A 20351-nucleotide genomic window follows, 5' to 3' on the forward strand; every position below is an offset into this window, starting at 1 on the left:
AGTTCTCTTTTCATTCCACAGTTAGAACATTTCAGTTTGATTTTGTATTGCTATTATTCCAAACCTTTCTATTGCAGAAATCAGATAGTTGTTCCAGTATTTAAACTTTTGTTCTAGGTTTAAATATGTTCCCGGAAAATTAAATAGGATGAAAACACTTTTAACAAAGATATTCTCAGCTTTAACACCATACATTTCACAAAACACTTACTTCATATTAATTTCAGGTTGATAAAATCATTCCAGCATTATTCTAGTTGAAGAATGGTGTTCCCAAAAGATTAAGACAACAGACCAACAAAGAAATCTGATATTCAATTTATTTTTTCTATATCAACTGAGTTGAATGTATCTTCTCATTTCCTTGTGTCTCTATGATGAGATTTTGTTCCAAATGCCTAATTGGTCATGAGATTTTTCTCCCTCACTCGCCAAGGGTAATTTTCTCATCACAAATTGTCTCTATTTTTTTTGTCTAATGTATTTGACATGCTTCCATTCTGGCACGAACTTCAGCTTATTGTACAACGTGTTGTGAATGCCATTTTCCTCCAAGATGGTTGCCTGCTTGCTGCCATCCATAGTTATGATTTGTGGAATAGTGAGGCACACATTGGTGGCCTCTTTCCTCGGCATTTCCTCTTTAAGGGTTGCGTCTATGTCTCTCTTTATGATGCTGCTAAGATTGCCTTGGCAAATCAACACCTCTCTTCTTTGGAAACTGTGATGAATGAGCATTTCATGGCAATGGGGGATGAAATGGTCGACTGAGTTCACTCCAGGGTTTCCTCCATTCCCACACCTACCATTACCTCATATCCTATGTAGCTAAGCCTCTTCTCCTCTCATTGTTGTGTACCCTCCTCCTACCCCCCCTACTGTGACTCCCAACCTGCATGGTTCGGGCTTAGCCTGCCATCGCTCATGCTGGTTCTTCCAACCATTCTGTGTCCTCTGAAACACCCTTGCTAAGAAAATCCTCACAGTATTTCTCCTTGTCTTCTTCATTTTCAAGTTCACCTCATACAAGTTTTGAATAGAGTTTTCCTTTCCTTTCCAAAGCAGCATAGCTAGCTGATCCATCATTATCAGCCTTCGACTGTAGTTTATCTCTGTGAGAACGAACTTCGATACTAATTTTTTCATTGGAGAAGACATCATTTTTTATAGGCTTCTTCCTTGCATGGTGTAAATCAGCATTATCAAAGGCACCTTCCTTCACACGTTTTGCTTCCTCCTGTGTATTATAGAGTTGAGCCCTCAGTTCAACTATTGATGAAATGCCCTTCTAAAATGCTGAGGTAGAGGTTTTGATGATCTTCCATCTGGATATATTTTTGTTCTTGCTGCAAATTTTTTGTTACAAATTACTCCTCCTGCCAACTGCACCAATCTTTTATGCCTCTCCTTGCTCTCCATTCCATTCCTAGATCATTCTGCCACATCTTGTTGCGCGTTCTGTAGAATCTCAAGAGGTTTTTACATTTTATGATGATGTCCAAAGATTCAAATTTTAATGTTCTTGTGTATTAGGTTTTTCCTTGTCAAAGACTATGTTGCCTTTCAGCAACGCATCATAGAATCAGAAGTTTTGTAGAAGGGGATTTAGGTGTAATTACAAATTTTGTAGCATGGCCAGATGATTTTTCAATTTCAAGTTTGAAGAATTAGTTTTTTTTTTCTTCTGTTACATGGCGAGAAGCAGGTATTTTAGGTAATGGTGTTTCTGCTTGAGAGGCTGGAGTAGGTTTATTTGGGCAGATGGAGGCAAGGAAAAATTGTGTGTGGAAGCTTCAGAGACGGCAGGATATGAACCTGTGTAGGTAGAGCCCCTTCTTTGAAATTGAATGCATGCTCTATAATTAATATTCCCTGTGTTCAGCGATTACTTCTACTCTCTGCCAAACCTAACACTTCTCTCTCTACTAAACTTAGCTCTTTTTCATTATTTGGAATTTTTGAAAGCTGGATAATTATTCTTGCATCATTATTCTTATTCATTATAGTTGATTCCTTCTAACTAATTCCTATTAAATATGCCTTCCTAGCACTAGTGCTATACATAGCTTTTATAGCTTGTTTGTTTCTCTCACCAACTACCATTTTTTTAAAGTGTATTCTTTTTTGATATATGTAAATGTGAAACTTAGATATATTTTTCATACTTATACAATTTTATCAACTTTTTCATATCCTTAGTATGAGACATCTTAACTTTGATATTGTGTAACTAAATAAAAAAAACCAATACCTTTTTGTTTATAAAATTTTATATATACATTTCATTGGTACAATTATATTTTCTTTAAAAAAAAGGTTCAAACTCTTACTATAGCAACTCAAAGTGATAATTGTGTTTCTCAAATTCTTCTCTTTTCAAAAAAGGCATCAATCAATTTTTATTTTATTTTAAATATTTAAAAATATTTTCAATGCCCTTTATTTTAGAACTTTTAAAGAATTTTTTAACCATGTCTTGTATAGATATGATCATATTCTCTATAATTTTAATAAAGTGATTTCAATTACATGTGCATTTTATGTTTTAATATTAACCACATTGTCTTGATATTAGACATGATTCATATAGGCTTTTAGAGGATTAGTCCATAGAATGTTCTTGGTTCCATGTTATACCTTGTGATCATTCAACTATTGGAATTTTAGATTTAACATCTTATTACTTATTAAAACTAATCCTCTTTATATCCTTGTACTATGTTGAGTCTTCTTGTTATTGATATCCAAGGGTTTTTTATCCCTTATGTCTCGTATGTAGACAATCTTCTTATAGAGATTATATTCCAAAATATTAAGTATGAAATGATGATTATTGTCTTTACCCAAGCTATTTTAGGTATATTTATTCGAGTATATATGGGTGCACACATATATACCGAGATAAATATAATGATTCAAAAATTGATATATACCTTCACAAAATGAACTAAGTACCCATGTTTATCCTCAATGGAGTTTTATACCCGATATCCATATATTGTTTATTTCTCATTGATCTTCCTTGGATAGTAGCATTTACCTTAATTCTGATTGGATTATGAGTTATCTTACACATTTTCCTTCAACTTTATTGTGATATTTTGATGTGCACATAGTTGCACTTTTATGCTTTTATAGCATCGTTCCATGCCCATGTTGGCACTTTATGGTTTTATGCCATTGATTTACATGATTTATATGATATTTTCTTTGAGTTGCATAGGGAGACAATTTTTCAAGGTTAACTATGTAGGTCCCCTCAGTATAATTGATACATAGTTTCCTTATCTGGCCCATGGAGTATCCCTCCATCCTATATTGGTGTGAACTCATTTTATATGGAGGTTCCCTCCATTTGATCCTATCTTTCCACTCTGATAGGATAATATTTATATGGAGTTTCCCTCCATTTGATTTGATATGCTCTACTTTGAAAATTTGATATTTATGGAGTTTTCCCTCTATGTTGTTCCATTTTGTTCCTCAATGAAGAGGATGTTATTATTGGAGTTTTTCCCTCCAAATTCAGATGATTTGATCCAATTTGAAGGCAATATGTTGTTAAATCCTCATAATCCATTCCTTTTAGTATCCTAACAAAAATCATGATAATACTAATTTGATCAACATGTCTCTCCTTTTACTTTATTTTCATATATTAATGTGATAATGCTCTACATACTTCATTGCTTAGATCATGAGTCATGTAAGTTATGGTGTTGCAACCCATTAACTTGTAGTGGGATGATTCATTAGTGGACTGTCTATATCCACATGATTGATGCAATGTTGATGCAAGTATCATTAGTTGGCCTTGTCTATGGTCATTAGTACATTAGTATAATATACTTTACATGAGAACACTGATCAAACTTTTTTTATGCTTATTGATAATATTTTGAGCATGATTTATCTTAATATTAGGTTGACTCCATTGCCTTGTGGTAACATGTTGTATCTTCCTCTCTATTTCTCTATGAGAGTTTTCTTATTCAAAAGGATTTCTAATTCGAATATAAAATGAAATACTCCTTGAGGATAGTTGTCTTATTTCTTGTGTCTATGTTTTTTAGGTAATACATCCAAGCACATAAAAGACAATATCATTTGGTGTACTTTAATGACCTATCCACTTCTCTCTTGGCTCTATGAAGATCTACATACACTCACAAGAGACCTTTTGCATAATTGTCAAAGATCAAGTTGCTGCTATTGTAAAAATTGGGTTTAATACCCTTTGATGTAATTTCCCCAATTAAATATTAAAGGGGGGTGTTAGAATTGGTAATCTTTCCTTGGTTGTATTTATTAAATGGGATAAACCAAGGTATCCCTTATGTTATTTGTCCTCTAGTTCACATGTGAGGAAAAGTCTATTTTGTAATTCCTTTATTAAGGAAAATAGTTATTCCTCCTTAAGAGGATTATGACACTTGTTATGCACACACTTATGAATGTGGCAATCATTCACATGGGAGTTACAAATAACTCCTCCTCTCATCTCTTTATAAGAGATGATTCTCTCTCATTCTCAATATAATAATCACGATGTAGTTTATGTAATGAGCCCTATGGCTCCTCATTATCTTCTTCTCTCTCTCTGTCTCTTCATTCTTAGGCATTTGCCTCATTCATATAATTCACAAGGGGTTTTCTTTGCTTTCCCCTTTCAAAATCTGTGCCTTCATTCTTGTGTTGATCTTGAAAAGCTATTATAAATGATGGTAATTATGTTCTTCACAAACTCTCTTGGATTAATTTATAATTCTTTAATTTTAGTTGATTTCAATTTTATTATTTCTAACAGTACGGATGGGTGGACAACATTTGGTGAATAACACTCAAAAAATTTTCCTTTTTTTAACTATTTTTTCAATTTTGTATAGCCTATATGGATTGGGACAAGTTACATATGGTTAGATAGAGGGTTGAGTTAGGATTCCATTTCATTTGGTTTGAAGTGTTTATCTTATCTAGAACAAAATTTATAGCAAATTTGGTGAAGGTTACCCAGATTTACCCTAAATCTGAGGGTTTCAGCAAGATGGCCTCCTAACTTGCAAACCCACCATGGGATTTCAATGCCACTTTGTAGAATGAAAGTAGGAGAGGGTTATTTAAGATGGTAGATTTTTAGGGTTGTATAAGTAGGGAACCTATTTTTACTAGCAAGCCCTAGACCGAACATAGTCTTATGTCTAGTCTAGTTTTGAAGGAAAAATAAGGATCATACTCTCGAGTTGATTGATTTGCCCTAGGTGAAGGGTGTAGAAGGAAAAATTAAAGGTTTAGAAGAGATCCAAGGGGTTGAACCAAGTATATGAACCCATTTTTTTATGTTTTCCTTCTAACCCAACCTAAACTAGCCATTTAGGACTAGTTTATGGTTTGGGAGTTTGACCATTGAAACTAAGAATTGTCTTAATAAGAAGTGCTGGTAATAGATTTTGCAATTTGATTGTTGAGTGTGAGAAACTTCAAAGTTGGGGTTTTCTTATTGGTTTGAGTCTATAAAAAACCATTTCCATTAGAAAAGTTGAGTGTTGGAACCATTTAATAAGTATTTTTCATTTTAAGCCTATTGGTGATAGGGAGTCCCTAAGTGTTGTGGTTGGTCCAAGTTGTTTGAGAACCCTAGGTTTGAGGGTTGGGCTTGTGAAGTGGAGTCTAGTTAGAGGTAGAGTCTACCTATGTTAGAGGTCTAGTGGATCAGTCATTAACCTTGGAAGAAGGCCTAGTTTTTGTTTGGAGGTTGAAAGAAAGTTAAGGTGCTGATTGGAGTTTGGAGGGGTAGTTTGGTGCTTTTGCGTCATACTCTACATCACCTAGGTTTGAGGGTTGGGCATGTAGAGTGGAGTCCACTTGTAGAGTAGAATATGGTGGATCAAAGGTCCAAATACAAACTTAATCAAATGCATAATTGAATCTAGTGACCAAAAGTGCCTTCAATAAGTGAAATGGAAAATTATCCACCAACAAGTCTTATGATGTGATGGGTATGTTAAGTAATCTGAGAAGTTTTCAATACCTATGCTTGTTCTTGATATATTTTTGAAGTGAAGCCTAACTCTCAAAGTCTACTAATTAGTGCATGCACATGATTTCCATGCATTCTACATTTTTAGGATAAATAAGTCAAATGCATGATCAAGTTTAGTTTAAAACCCAAAACAGTATTTTGCAATTTACATATCAAAGGTTCATCGTTTGAACTCCTTGCACATGTATTTGATGATATCCCTATTTGGTTCTGATCTATTATAGTTTTTACTTCCTTAGCTCCCTTAGATTTTCTTCCACTTCCATTTTTAGGTGTGTTCACAGATGCAACTTGTTTACTCTTTTTTCTTTGTCCTCCTTAAGTTACAAACCAATATTACAATCACAGTAAATGCTGGAAAAAAAAAAAAGAAATACAATAAAAGTTGTTAACATAGGAACCATTTTATGGAAGAGAAAATTGATTATCTGTATACTATATATGATTAACACATAATGGTACTTGAACAAAAAATTGTAATAAACATTGAGCATGTGAATTAATAATACCATTTTGCAGATGATTTTGGCATCTCACCCTTTATCACTGATGCTTCAACTTTATTAGCCCTCTTCTTTGGTGACCTACAAATGAAGAATTAGCATAGTTTATGTAGAGAGTGAATGATATAGTTTTTTCAATTATAAGTAGAGTTGGCACCTTAAGTGATGCAGAGGTTAGTGGTCAACCAATGATTTGATGTAGAAACAACTAACTATCCCTTTTCTTTGAAACAATGCCCTTATATCTTCCTCAAGTGTAACTAAAACAATGACCCAACCCACTCAATATTTTATCAGAGGATAATCAATCAAAAGGCTTAACCCATTGAACTCCACACCTTTGGATCCACAAGACTAACTCCACTGCTAAACTTCTTCAAGCAAGCAAGTTATCCAAGTTGCCAAAAACACCTACAAACTCCATATGACTCAAAATAACTCCAAATATGCAAAGGCCTTAACCAAGGGTTAAATAAGACTTTTATGAGTTATATAATGTGTATTCAATTGGATTTAACCATCCACTTGGCTATACCCAACTCCCAATGCCTCATTCTTCCAAGGTGTCTTAAGAGACCTAATTGACAAATCAGTAGCCCTCTAGCAGCACAAAAGTCATCATGGGGCATCATGGGGCATTCCACAAGGATCCTGAACTACACCACCTTCCTAAAGGATTCATGAGCAAGACAATAAAGTTTTAGGATGTTAGGAATAATTTCATGATGTTATAATCTTATGCAAAGGTTAGGGTATGTTAAGAAAAATGTTTCTTTCAATCCAAAAGGATAGACATACACCCAAAAATTCTACACCATAACACAAAGACAATATTAATGGATCAGCATTAATCCATATAACTTGACACTTAGCAACTTGACTCAACACCGAAGAGTGGTGGATTCTCACCAATAAGGTTAATCAACATGTTTAAGGGGTTTTCCATGACACTAATACCAAGGAACCATGGCCAAACAACAACCAAAACTCAAATTTCTTAACTCTATCTAGATAATGCAACATTTTAGGCTACTAGCCCTTCCAAAGATAAAATGTGCAAAAAATACAATATCTTCCAAAGGACCTCAGGAATATTTTATTTTTTAAAATTTTACATTGAACATTCTCAATAGACCTCATCAATGTTTCAGGCCTATTACAATTTAGTTTGGTCCGAGACCAGCCACATTGTTGTTGGAAAACTTGATCCAAGAATCATGGTAAAACATCTATCATTTTCTCTTAACACTGAAATTTCATATAATATGGAAACAATTCAGCCCTTTTAGAGCCTAATGCAGATGACATGTAGTAATTTACTACAACAATTCTAAGAAGCTTAATCTAATTTTTGAATAGATTTCTCATAAATCATTCTAGCAAGCAAAGACACCAAATGCTAAAAAAATAATAATGAACCTTTTGAACACCATTGCACTCTTTCAATATTTTTTACTTCCTCTTATACCCAAACAAGAGAGACTATTGCTATAATAGATTCTAAAACAAAACCCACTAAAATCATCCATTTTTCAAACTTTGATGTTGGCCATAGGGTGAAGGAGAATGCATAATCTTTGTTTCACTAAGAGATGTGCAAAACACTGACTTTGATTAAGTTTTAAAACATTCAAAAGGAATTGGAAATTGTTGCTAGGTTAAAAGTTAACAAATGTTCTAGTTAAAACAATATGTGATCATGGGGAATTAAAAGAAAAAATGAGTACATAATAATAATAATAATAATAATAATAATAAGGAATTATTTAATTAATACAAGGGCATTAAAAGAGCACACGTCTGGAGTGTGACAAAAGTTAAGGAATAGATCGTAGTCACATGGAAGGTGAAGAGGTGCTTAAAAGAGGGTACTCAAGGAAGAAATATATATATTTATAAGGTTGTGGCAAAGCATATAAAGATCCCACATGGCTAACTTCCCTTGATTGTTTCAACTATTTTTATTTTGCTTCCTGTTGGATTACTTTAATTTTTTCATCTCTTTCTTAGAAATAATAATAATAGTTGGCACAAGTAGATTTGTATTATGCATTATCTTTAGTGCTGAGATTGAGATCACTGTTAGAGGAATGAAGATAACTCAAAGAAAAAGAGGCGTCATTTCTAGGTTCTCTTACTTGTTTTAGAATATACTAACTATATTTCATATTGATCAACTCTAGAAAGAAACTAATTTGAAAAGAATTATTTTCTGTGACACTACATCAATAATTTATGAAAGGACATAGAGAGTGTCTTGTTTTCAAATTTGAACCCAAAAGACATAAGGCAATAAAAATTGTAAGAAGGAATAGAACCAAATAAATGTAATATCCTTGTTTGTTCTTTTCAAGGCATCTAAAGGATTGATGTCCTACTTGGTTACAAGTAAGGCACTTACCAGTGAACATACTAGGCCCTTTTCCACTAGACCTTCATTTTCCATTGGATCTTCTACCCCTAAATGTCCCTCTATTAGCAAACTCACTTTCAGCATTTGAACCACTAGATTCCTCCTAATTTGTATTAAAAGATAAAAGCATGTTAGTCATAATATCATTATTGGTAACAATGTTCCAGATGTAAAGAATTATTTGTTTGAGCTTCTAGCAATGATCAAGCAGCTTACTGAACATGGTTTGATAAGTCTTGGAAACTTCTCCCATTGTATCCTTGCCTTTTCCAGTTTGAAGTTTCTGGTTACATGTGCACAATCATAACTTTACATCACAAAGCATTCACATTCTAAAAAGTTTCATATTCTTTGATTACATTTTGGTCTAAACAAAAAAATTCTAAACTTTCACTTATTCAAATGACTAATCTAAAAATGGGCCCTATTAAAGAATCTAATATAAATTCAAATAATGTATCTAGAATCTAAACAAATCAAAACATAAAATCTATGATTTAAACTTATCTCATCACTTACACATCATAACAATATGGTCCACCTTGTCATGTGGATAGTCTTGGGGGAGAGGTTGCAACATTGTATTTGGATCCAATTGATCACTCTTTCTCTCTCTCTCTCTCCCTCTCTCCTTATTCAATCTAATAAGCCAACTAGATCTGATCTACATTTTAACGTCTCAAGTATTGCCTCGTGGTCTAACTTGTGAACTTTCCAAAGAATCTTATTATGTGGTTTTCCACCATATTTTATCAAGTGGACATTTGATGTGACAAAAAGGTTTGAATAATGAAGAATCTTCTTCTGTATTTTCCAATCCTTGAATAACCACAAGTTAGGGTTCTTCATAGAATATCATCTAAGCCATGTGTTGATTACAACCACCGCACTAACATGGTTTTCTAAACCTTTACCATCTATAATTTAGTGATCCAATTTTTGTTTGGCTTGGACACAATGACACAAATAATAATTGGTCCCTTATTCTTTTTCTTTAGGTGCAATAATAGCCAAAACATGGCCCATAGTGAAAAATATACAAAATGCGATCATTAATTCAAAAAATACTTAGGTAAAAATTATAAAGTTATGCATTGAAATTAAAAAGATATATAAATATATATATTACCAAGTTACACTAGATTAGAAAAGTGGTCAAAATCACTAGACGAATCCATTTGTACCATTTCTAGTGCTTGTGGGGGATGATAGGTGTCAGTTGGGTCCAAAACCTGTATATCCCATTTGTCCACCCATTCAGTCGACTTACAGTCATCCCAATTTTCCTCTGCACATGATGGACAATAGCATGCCAATTTTTGTGTGTAAATACTCCATGAACCTGCATCAGAGCTTCTAAAAGAGTGCAACTCACTGGATCCTATTAGTGTGCCACAATCCTAATATGGTGCAATGTTAGTATTATCTATCAACCAAAAAAATCTACAAATCATAGACTCACCTTCCTTACCTGGATCCATTGTAGTGTTACACCACTAGACTATGGATTTTGCATCTATCAATATTTCTCCATCTTTTTACTTTAGTTCTTCATGAGCTAAGGCTCTTTTGATGCATGCACCTGCACCATTGTGCTCTCCCTTTCCATGACCAACCTCTATGAAATTCCACGTATATTAAATTCTACACAACATGTGCATCCTGCTCAACCAATAGAACATCCATGAATTCTTGAATTAAGATGAGCAATTTTTTGACCAAATAATGTGCTGACGATATGTGATGCCCTTATTAGCTAAATCTCCATAAAATAGTTGAAAACAACATTGTACAAACTCCATAGAATGTGATCGATCATCGCTGATGTAAAAATTGTACTCCCTCAAAATATTCCTGTCATCCTTTGTACTTGTAGGTGAATGCATGAATGTTATGTGAACAAATATGGAAACCTGTTGAGAAGTATAATACTTTTCTTGCACCTCATTTTGTGGTTGTAGTGTGTAGTTCTCTGTGAAGTCTACAACCAAAACAATAGTATCTAGTGGTAACATATCCTAGCACAACTTGAACTGCAAATCCAACCATCGAGGTCTATGTGTATGCCTTGCATACTTGTAAATAATATTTTCATGAATTCATACACTAAAATATTTTCAATGAATAAATCACATCTTTTTCCCTGTTTCCCATCTTTTCAAGCATATGTCACTATCTTAAATTTTCCATAATCTATTATTTCATTTCCAATTGTATGTGTACTATCCATATGTTGACAAGTTGATAAAAGTTGCAAAGAACCACAAAATAAGCATGTACCATCCAAGCATGATGTCTTGTAAAATATTTGGTCATCCCCTATTTCACATAAAATTTTGGATATGAATTCCCTTGAAGATCTTGGTGGCTCATTCATGTCACAGTCATGCAAGACAAACTTAGAATGCAAAAACACACATATATGCCTAAAAACATCAAAATGGTTAGAAAATTCAATATGTATCCTACAACAAAATGTTGTCCTTGTGTGATTTATCTTGACATAAAAAGGTTTACCCATCTCAAAAAATCTTTGACTTATTCAAATTTGAGGATACATACCAATAGATTTTGCAAAAAATTGTGTCTGAGTTGAGTCCAAAAAATATTTTGCATGTGGGTTGCAATTTTGGCTACCATTCCTCCTTCTTACAACATCTCTTTGATTAGGGGAAACATGTGTTATTTTTCCAAAAATCTTCGATCAATAATTTCAAAGCTTCACTAATTTCTTTATCCTTTCATGGTAGTCTACTGCTAAATGTCCATAACTCATTTTTTGTTGGATCTTTCAATCTCTCACACCTTAGCATGGCTCTCCTTAGAGTACCTCTACCAATTTTTAATGTTTTGCTTATTTTTCTCATGAGTTGAGCTTTCTTCATTTGGCTACTTACTATTTTTAATAAATGTACTCGTCTTATGATATTACTATCTTTGATGCATGATTTAGAACCCACTTTGTCATAAGCACTCATTAGATTCTTTACAATATTTTTTTCATTTGAATCATCCATTGTTCTTAGCCCAAGAATCTTCATGATAGGCCTAAATTTCAAATTTCTCATCATTTCAACAAATAATTGTCATTGACTTGTAATATTCAATTCTTCAAAAAATAATCTCCACATATGATTAACTTTTCTTTGACAAGTATGCTTGCTAGTCTTGTCAGGCATTGATTTCAAAATGTTAGTATCAATATCAATCAAATATTTTAGTCTTCTAAAATGAATTATAGAAGGTGTTATAATCTCTTCCATTCCCTCAATATTTTGAACATCAACATACGGTTGAGTGTATTGCATACCTTGAACCGAAGATGATGTGCCTTGGCAATAAGATGCAAAAGATGAAATATCACCTACTTGATGTTTTGATGTTGTGTCTTCAACATGACATGATGGAGTGTGTACATCATCAGATCTACAAATTAGTGTCTCTTCAACATGAGAGGATGATATGACTCCAACATTAGAAGATGGTGTAGCTTCACAATTCAATTGTCTTCTTGAGTGTAAGAATCTCATTTGTTCTCTTTATCTTTCCAATTCTTCCTCTTTGTTTCTTTGTATTGGTGGTTCTTGATCCTCTTCAAAAGTCAATTCTTCATTATTGCTTTGCAATTTTCTTTATTCACGTAGTAGTTTCATTTTATCTCTTTTAATTGTCAAATCTCTCTCCCTATCTTCATTTGTTTGATTTTTTGGTTTCTTCCTTGGCATGATGATGATTTCTACATGTCAAATTGTTTAAACATATAAATTACTTACAATGTGTAAATTACCAATTATTCAAATATATACAAAAATTACAATTATTTGAATGAATACACAATATGTATCAAAGAGCTTGTCAAATTTCTAACCATTTTGAAATAACATTTCATTCAAACATACAAATTTCAATGAATTCACGATATATTAAACAACATGTCAAATTATAATCAAATTTGTATATATATATCAACAAAAAATATTTAAAAAGATTGAACTAACCTTTTCTATACAAGGAATATTAAAAAAGTCTTCCAATTGTGTATTCAATGATTGAATTTGGCATTTGCTACCTTCAAAAAGTCTTCAAATAGTGTTTTCTATGTTGAAACCTATGATTTCTGTCAAAATAACAGAATGCACAACAAACCAAAAGTAGAGAATGGATGAAATGGACCCCAAAGGTAATTGTTGACCATTTTTGGGTGATTTCACATAGTCTGTATGCACTATAGCGCATATGCACTATGTCAAAACACAACCCTCTCTATCCTACCAACTCTCTCTCTCCCTACTCTCTCTCTCCCCCCTACTCTCTCTCTCCCCTACTCTCTCCATCCCACCAACTCTCTCTCTCCCTACTCTCCCATCCTCTACTCTCTTTTAGTCTCTCTTTCTCCTCTCCCATCCCCTACTCTCTCTCTCACTCTCCCTCTCCCATTGCCTACTCTTTCTCACTCTCCCTCTCCTACTCCATCTGTCATTGCCTACTCTCTCCCATCCCCTATTCTCTCTCTCCCCTCTCCCATCCCCTACTCTCTCTCTCTCCCCCCTCTTCGATCCCCTACTCTCTCTCTCACTCTCCCTCTCCCACTGCCTACTCTCTCTCTCACCCTCTCTCCTCTCCCATCCCCTACTCTCTATATCTCTCACACACATTCCCATCCTCCCTCTCCTACTACCTACTATCTCTCTTTCTCTCCCCCATCCCCCTACTCTCTTTCAAACTCTCTCCCATCCCCTACTTTCACTCTCTCTCTCTCCCATCCCGTTCTCTCTCTCTACCACCTCCTACTCTCTCTCCCATCTCCTATTCTCTCTTACACACACTCCCATCCCACCCTCTCTCTCCCTCTCCCACTCCCTCTCCCACCACCTAGTCTCTCTCTCCCATCTGCTACTCTCTCTCTCTCTATCTCTCTCTTGGGCTACTCTCTCTTCCCTCTCCCATCTTGTAAACTCTCTTTTACAGATACACACTCCCATCCCCCCCTCTCTCTCCTCTCCCATCCCCTGCTCTCTAGATCTCTCACACACACTCCCATCCCCCATCTCTCTCCTCCTCTCCCACTCCCTCTCCCACTTCCTTCTATCTCTCTCTCTCCCATCCCCTACTCTTACTCTCTCTATCCCATCCCCAAATCTCTCTCACTCTCTCCCCCATCTCCTACTCTCTCGTACACTCTCTCCCATCCTTTCACTCTATCTCTCCCATCCCTTTCTCTCTCTCTCTCTCTCTCTCTCTCTCTCTCTCTCTCTCTCTCTCTCTCTGCCACCCCCTACTCTCTCACACTCTCACACTCTCTCCCATCCCCTACTCTCTCTCTTTCATAGACACACACACACTCCCATCCCCCCCCTCTCTCTTCTCTCTCATCCCCTACTCTCTAGATCTATCACACACACTCCCATCCCCCTCTCTCTATCTCCCTCTCCCTCTCTCTCTCACACACTCTCTCCCATCCCCTACTCTCTCTCACCTTCTCTCCCATCCCCTACTCTCTCTCTCTCTCTCTCTCTCTCTCTCTCTCTCTCCCCCATCCCATTCTCTATCTCTACCACCTCCTACTCTCTCTCACACTCACTCACATCCCCTACTCTCTCTTACACACACTCCCATCCCCCCACTCTCTCTCCCTCTCCCACTCCCTCTCCCACCACCTACTCTCTCTCTCCCTCTCCCACTCCCTCTCCCACCACCTACTCTCTCTCTCCTATCCACTACTCTCTCTCTCTCTCTCTCTCTCTCTCTCTCTCTCTCTCGGGCTACTCTCTTTCCCCTCTCCCATCCCCTAAACTCTCTCTTTTATAGATACACACTCCCATCCCCCTCTCTCTCCTCTCCCATCCCCTACTCTCTAAATCTCTCACACACACTCCCATCCCCCTCTCTCTCCTCCTCTCCCACTCCCTCTCCCACCACCTACTATATCTCTATCTCTAATTCTCTCTCCCATCCCCTACTCTTACTCTCTCTCCCATCCCCAACTCTCTCTCACACTCTCTCCCATCCCCTACTCTCTCTCACACTCTCTTGCATCCTTTCACTCTATCTCTCCCATCTCATACTCTCTCTCTCACTCTCTCCCATCCTTTCACTCTATCTCTACCATCTTGTACTCTCTCTGCCACCCCCTACTCTCTCACACACTCTCACACTCTCTCCCATCCCCTACTCTCTCTTTTAAAAATGCACACACACTCCCAACCCCCCCCTCTCTCTTCTCTCCCATCTCCTACTCTCTAGATCTGTCATACACACTCCCATCCCCCTCTCTTTATCTCCCTCTCCTTACTCTCTCTCACACTCTCTCCCATCCCCTACTCTCTCTCTCACTCTCTCCCATCCTTTACTCTCACTTTCTCCCTCTCTCATCGCCTACTCTCTATCCTCCATCCCCTACTCTCTCTCCCCCCTCTCCCATCCCCTACTCTCTCTCTTTCACAAAAAAACACACTCTTATCCCCCCACTCTCTTTTCTCACATTCCCTACTCTCTAGATTTTTCACACACACTCCAATCCCCCCATCTCTCTCCCTCTCCCTCTTCCACTCCCTCTCCTACCACCTACTATATCTCTTTCTCAATTTCTCTCTCTCCCTCTCTACTCTCTCTATCCCATCCCTTACTCTCACTCTCTGTCTCTCCCATCCAATACTCTATCTCACACTCTCCCATCCCCTACTCTCACTCTATCTCTCCCATCCCATATGAGCTCTCTTTGCCACCACCAACTCTCTCTCACACTCTCATTCTCTCTCTTATCCCCTACTCTCTCTCTCTCTCTCATACACACATTCCCATTCCCCCTCTCTCCCCCTCTCTCCCCCTCTCTCACTCCCTCTCCCACTACCTACTCTCTCTCCCCATCCCCTACTCTCTCTCTTTCATAGAGACACACACTCCCATCCCCCCTCTCTCTCTCCTCTCCCATCCCCTACTCTCTATATTTTTCACACATATTCCCATCTCCCCTCTCTCTCCCTCTCCCACTACCTCTTACACTACTTACTATCTCTCTCTCTCTCAAGTACTCTCTCCCCTTCTCTACTTTCCCCTACTCTCACTCTCTCTCTTCCATCCCCTACTCTCTCTCATACTCTCTCCCATCCCCTACTCTCACTCACTCTCTCTCTCTCTCCCATCTTGTATGAGCTCTCTCTACCTCCCCCTACTTTCTCTCACACTCTTACACTCTCTCCCATCCCCTACTCTATCTCTCTTACACACATTCTCATTCCCCCCCTCTCTCTCTCACTCCCTCTCCCACCACCTACTCTATCTCTCTTACACACACCCCCATTCCCCCTCTCTCACCCTCTCACTCCCTCTCCCACCACATACTATCTCTCTCTCTCTCTCTCTCTCTCTCTCTCTCTCTCTCTCTCTCTCTCTCTCCCTCTCTACTCTCTCTCTCCCATCCCCTACTCTCACTCTCTCTGCCACCCCTACTCTCTCTCACACTCTCACACTCTCTCCCATCCCCTACTCTCTCTCTTACACACACTCTCATCCCCCCTCTCTCTCCCTCTCCCACTCCCTCTCACATTGCCCACTCTCTTTCTCTCTGATCCCCTACTCTCTCTCTTTCACACACACACCCATCCCCCCTCTCTCCTCTCCCATCCCCTACTTTGTCTCTCACTTGCTCTCCCTCTCCCACTCCCAATCTCACCACCTACTCTCTCTCACACTCACTCTCACTCTCTCCCTCTCTACTCTTCTACCCCCTACCTCTCTCACATTTTCACACTCTCTCCTATCCTCTATGCTCTCTCTCTCTCTCTCTCTCTCTCTCTCTCTCTCTCACACACACACACACACACACACACACACACACACACACATTTTTCCATCCCCCTTCTCTCCCTCTCCCACTCCATCTTCCATCACCTAATCTCTCTCTCTCTCCCATGCCCTACTCTCTCTCGAGCTACTCTCTCTCCCCCCTCTCCCATTCACTACTCTCTTTCACACACATGCACTCCTGTCCTCCTCTCTCTCATTCTCCATCTCCCACTCCATCTTCCAGCACCTACTCTCTCTCTCTCCTCTATCCCCTACTTTCAATCTCTCTCTCCCACCATGTACTCTCTCTGCCACCCCTACTCTCTCTCACAACTTAGTTTTTTAGAAACTAGACTCCATTCTACACACTTTGAAAAAAATTGTTTTTATTTTAGATTAGTTTTCAATTATTATAAGGGGGAGCACACAGATATTTCATGTTTTTGGGATGTGTCTAGTTTAAAAATTCATTATAAAAAAAACACATTATAAAATTACCCAAAAAAAGGGGATAAACTACATAGTGTTAAGTAAGTTCTGACCAGAGTAATTAAAAAATTTCAATTTTTTTAAAAAAATTTAGAGGGGCCACACTTTGTACTTTGTTATGTTTTTTTGGAATAAATAGTACCACTTTCTATGGCCCCCTTTTTTGAGGACCTAAAACTAAACCATTTTGAAAAAAAATTAGTAGTTTAGAAACTAGATTCAAAGGACTACAACTTTTTTTTTTGTCATATCTTAAAATTTTGATCGTAACTATCTTCATTTTCTTGTTGAAGTTCAGAAATTGCTGATTTTAGGAAAAAGATTTCCACTTATACCCCCCTTTTGTAACCACAACTTGGTGTAGTTACCCATATGTTATATTAAAAGTCTCTAAAATTCAACAAGTTATGCTATGACTAGGTAAGTCCTATGTATGAAGGCCATGTTCCTAATTTAAGATGAATTCTAGGAGGAAGTCAAAAGAAAGGGGGGAAGATGTAAGGTCCCTTCCCTAGTACCCTATTATAAATCTTAATAACACAAATATGATTAGAGGTTCTATTGCTTGGGTATAAAATGGGAATTGTATACTTTTACTATACACATTATGATAGAAGGATGGTAAGAAGGTTTTTGAATCTAAGTATGTCATGATTGAAAGATTTCCTTATTGATAATGAATCTGAGACCTTATTGAGACTAATCTATATTTTTGTTATTATTGTGCTAAGTATCCTATCTAGAATTACATTAGTTGATAGGCTAAGACCTAGGAAATAAAGGCTCAAGATGTCATAACCTAGAACCTATGTTGATGGTTCATGATATTGTATGGGCCATTATGATGATTGAATTTTGGAAAGATAAATCAACATGCACCTTATCAAAATTAATAATAGTAACATAATAGAATTGTTATCAAAAATTGGATAACAGTCTACAAGGTAGAACTCAATATGATGTAATGCAATAAGCCAATTGTTGTGCAAGGAGTATTAGGTGGACATGTTTATATTCTTGAGGGTAGAGTTTATGGCTCCATAAAATATAATAGATTTATTTTATGATTGATTCTAAAAACTATGTGACTATGTAAACCTTCAAACTTACCTGACATAATTGATACACCTTATTAGGTGTTTTATCCCATAATGATAACAGGATACTATTAGAAATCAAACTTTGTTGAATCAAAGCTTACTAATCGTGATGTTTACAATTTGGTGATTTTGAGCATTTTCTTGTAGGTAAGGCCTCTTATGAAAAAATTTCCTATATTTTGCCCCACTTTTCACCCCATACCTATGTTGTTAAAAGTGAAAGATTTTGAAGCCATAGTCATGTCTGGTCTGATTTGTGTCTAGGTCTAAGTCCTTCATAGGTAGGCTATCCTTGTCAAGTTTACCTTTCTCTTGCCCTCTCATTTATAAGTTGGCTGGTTGGTTCAAAGTGTTGTCATGTTGGGTAAGTGATAGCTCCTAACTTGGCAAGGATATCATGTTTTCATTGATGATCTTCTCAGATGAAGGATGATTGTGAAACTGTGATCTCCAGGCATAGACAAGGGACCTAATGAAATTTTTTCTCACATGATTGATGTAATTATAGGTTTGGAATTTGAAATTTCAGAGTTTCACTCCATTGGGCAGTGCATATAATTTAGTTGATAAGGCTTCATTTTTCGTAATGTGTACATTGGTTATAAAAATAGAGCTTGCAAGTGGAAGGCATTTGATTACATTAAAGCTATGCAGATCAAGAAGCTATTAAGTTGTGTTTCTAGATGATTGTAGATAAGGGAGATGGGGAAATATGAGCTTGTCTAAAACTTGGGTTAATCATGATCTTGGAAAGCTTACCAATCTTCAATACTTCTGGTGGAGAAAGTGTTTGAGTCATGTGATGAAAATATGGATCATGCCATCAAGAGCCTAAGTAACCTTTGCCTCAACCCACCTAAGCAGACCATGTCTTCTATTGTTGATGGTTCATTTCATTCAGATAGCCAACCAGTACAAGGGCTTGGATGTGAGCATGCATGTGATGGGAACCCTAGTAATTTAGCATTTGGTGAGTTAAATGGTAAATTTGTTTTCCCTGCCGATGGAGTGGAGTGGGCTGAATTTCTAGTTGCAAAAATGAAGAATGCATTTGATTTGAATGATGCAAGAGCTCGTGCATCAAGGACCTTGGAGGCATTTGAGAAGATTGTTATGGCTCAGTTTGGGGCAATTGCTGAGATTCTTTATAAGGAAGTTACCTCACTTAAAGAGTAGGTGAGAGAGCTACTTATTAAAATAACATCCTTAAAAGAGTTGTATCCATTCAACATGAACGCCAACTAGAGCAAGAAGAAAAAGTAAAAGAGTTGCAACACCTACATCAACTTGTTGCACAATACTAGGAGCGGGTCAAGACGTTAGAGCTCAACAACTATGCACTAATGTTACATCTTGGCAAGGCTGAAGAAGGAAGCTCAATTCCTAGACATTTTCATCTTGATGTTTTCTAGTTTAATGCTCATAGCCCTCTCCTGGTTCCTAAACCTCTTATTGAAGACATCACTATCTGATGGAAGAACTACTTTTTGTATTCTTCCATGATGATTGAAGTTGTTGACGTGATTTTTAATTCAATCAACCAACATGTTTGGATTAAGATTTATTTTTTTAATTGGAGGCAAGGTGAGATCCCTCCATGTGTAACCTGGGCCTCCCATATTCATTTTTTGCTAGAGAAGGAAAATGTTAATTTTTCGTGGGAGAAATCAAATGTTCATTTTCTGCTGGAGAAGCCAAATTTCCATTTTCTGTAGGAGAAGCTAAATTCCCATTTTCTACCAAATACAATGGACACTTAGAAATGAATGATAGATATCGAGGAGGTGCTCTTGGAAGTTCAAGTTCTACTAGCATTAGGCTTTCACAAAATATGATGAGATATTGCACTACTTGGTTCGAAAATGATATGCTTTATTTTCGAATGGAGCCACCTGAGTGGTGAGTTCTCAGTAGATGCAAGTGCTATGACACTTTCTTTGCATCACAAGTAGTAGGTAATGTTGGAGCAGAATCAAAATTTTGAAAAATGTTAGAGCAATTTCATATCTTCACCAAAGGTG

At 36.8% G+C, this 20351-nt stretch overlaps 1 pseudogene; it reads left to right on the forward strand.

The window, feature by feature from the left end:
* The first annotated feature begins 1761 nt into the window (after positions 1–1761).
* LOC149573267 (uncharacterized) lies at positions 1762–19742 on the forward strand (annotated as a pseudogene).
* The last annotated feature ends 609 nt before the right edge of the window (positions 19743–20351 follow it).

Source organism: Cupressus sempervirens, chromosome 2 (genome assembly GCF_028749045.1).
Source record: "Cupressus sempervirens isolate cs-2001-9-10 chromosome 2, ASM2874904v1, whole genome shotgun sequence".
NCBI classification, from domain to species: Eukaryota; Viridiplantae; Streptophyta; class Pinopsida; order Cupressales; family Cupressaceae; genus Cupressus; species Cupressus sempervirens.